Source organism: Chaetura pelagica, unplaced genomic scaffold (genome assembly GCF_000747805.2).
Source record: "Chaetura pelagica isolate M959 unplaced genomic scaffold, ChaPel_1.0 scaffold757, whole genome shotgun sequence".
NCBI lineage: Eukaryota > Metazoa > Chordata > Aves > Apodiformes > Apodidae > Chaetura > Chaetura pelagica.
The window spans coordinates 503,347-505,529 of record NW_009970727.1 but is presented as its reverse complement, the minus strand read 5'-3'; the positions used below and the strand labels follow the sequence as shown (position 1 = coordinate 505,529).

The window sequence follows — 2,183 nt, the reverse complement described above, 5'->3', positions numbered from 1 at the left end:
GTCCTTAATGGAGAGTCAAATGAGTTTAAAAAGGGAGGTAAATCTGTCCCAAGCATAATTCTACAGATGTTGGTTTAGCAGTATGAAAAACTCAGTTCTCCAAACCATGGGAAGATGGATACTGCAGATTGCTTTTGAGACACCTTCCTCACACAGAAAACTCCTGAAAGGAGCAAACGTAATGGTTACTAACAACAAAGAAGACAGAGAAATACAGAAAGTGTGAAGATTTTAACTCAGAAGATGAGATTTGAGCAGACTCATTGCTCTGTGATATCATGGTGTGAGGATGGAAGATGTTCACTATGCCATAAATAACCCAAAAGAGCTACAGATCCTCCTGTTTCAGAAGTCCAGGTTCCCAGTAATGATCAAGAGATTTTTTTTTTTTTTTTTTTTGCTGTTTGAATGTATTACATTTCAGTTTTTAATAATTTGTTGGCTTCTTTTTTCTTCGTTGTTTTCATCTTAGGAGGAGGTACAGAGATTCCCAGCCATATCCTCCATCTGGCAATATTTCTGGGATAGGATCTTTGCAGCCATGTGCATTTCTTTCACCATGTGTGGTGGCATCTCAGTTTTTCTAGTTTTTTATGCTTGCTACTCTCTAGTTTGAGAAACATTTTTTCTTTGCCCTGTAACATCACAGCTTCTTAGTTCCCTTTTGGTGAAGGACTTTCTCAAGTCATTTTGAGATAAATTAGATTAGCAGATTTCCTCGTACTTGTTTGCTGATAAAGGAAGAGTGTTCTTTTGTCACCTAGGGAACAGAAAACAGAACCAACCCTATTATAGCCCCTAGTGTTCAGACTGGCCTGTGCTGCCTCTTTCATCTGGCAGCAAAGGACAGCTCACCTGCTTTGTTTTATTTTCTCCTCATCACTTTTTTCAGTGGAGTTGGAGGGAATCGTAGAAGTGGAAGAAAAGATGTCTGGTGTTCCCTCTGCAAGTAAAAAACATTCTGAGAAAGGACTGACCTTTGTCAGTGCCAGGAGATGAAGCAAAACAGAATGGCCAGTCAGCTGCTGAGGTGGTATATTGACAGTAATGTCTCTACAGGCCGGACTGAAGTGAGTTTAAGTGCAGGGGAAACCATATGAGACATTAATAACTCTTGTCTGTGTTCTAGCCCAGAACCTTACACCAGTGCTGGGGTGTTGGCTGAAGGGGTTTTTTGACTTGTGCCTGTAGTACCTGGCAAAGTTGTTCCAGCCAGTACTGCAATCAGAAACATGAAGAGAAGAATAATCACTACTGGGCTTTTTTGGATTTAGCAGCTGAAATTCCCTGCCCTTAGTACATGGCTACAAACCCCCTCCTGCTGTGACACCCAGCACAGACCAGGTGCCCAGGCTATAACCTATGTCATCAAGACTTGCTGGCAGCAGACAAAGAGCAGGAGGTGCAAGGAGCTCAGCAGGACCGCTGCTCTGCAGCCCAGCCCCTGGCTGTAGGAAGTACTACAAGACCAAGCAGATGTGCTGTAGGCAAAGGTCTTCAGGTAACAATGAAGTATTTAACAGCCCATGTGTAAGCAGACAGAGGTTTGTGAAAACTAAGCCATGAGCATTGTCTGTGAAGGAGTCAGCTGTGATAATTACTTCCCATGTTGTTTCTGTGCCCCAGGGGAGGATCCTTGTGCAGGAGCCTGCTCACCTACAGAGTGCATTCAGTCCCATGTGTTAGGATTTTCTACTGGACAATTATGCCATCTCCTCTTGGCTTCTGGATGACCACATCCCTTTAGTGCTGATGCTGCTCTGCCACGGTCAGGTGCCATGCTGTCACCCCTTACTGTTAAAAAGCCATGCTGAGTGAAAACCTTGAACTCACAGATCTGTAAACTGTGGGTGAACAGGTTGTCCTCCAGACAACCAGATGGAAAGGTCTGAATAGTCTTTGAAAGGAAGGAGTTGCTATAGAGGGACAGAACTGTGGTATCATGAGAATGAGTGCCAGAAACACTTCTGAGACGATGACTGAAGCTGCTCTCAGGAAAAAGAGAAGCGACAAAGCACGTGTGTGTGGTTCAGGTCTGATCCCTGCTGATGTTCCATAGCAGGATCAGTGCAAGAAGGTCCAGTGCTGTAGAGTTTGGGCAGGGAAACACATCCAGATGTAAGGTGGGAAGTGATGTAAGCTGGGCAGTGCAGAGTCTACAGGCAGAGTCACTGTCTAGAGAG

At 44.3% G+C, this 2,183-nt stretch overlaps 1 protein-coding gene across 1 annotated transcript in view; it reads right to left on the bottom strand.

Annotated features, from left to right (window-relative positions):
* Positions 1-2,183, bottom strand: part of LOC104397167 (polymeric immunoglobulin receptor-like) — an 11,885-nt gene that overhangs the window by 7,530 nt on the left and 2,172 nt on the right. The gene's annotated exons all lie outside the window — the stretch shown is intronic.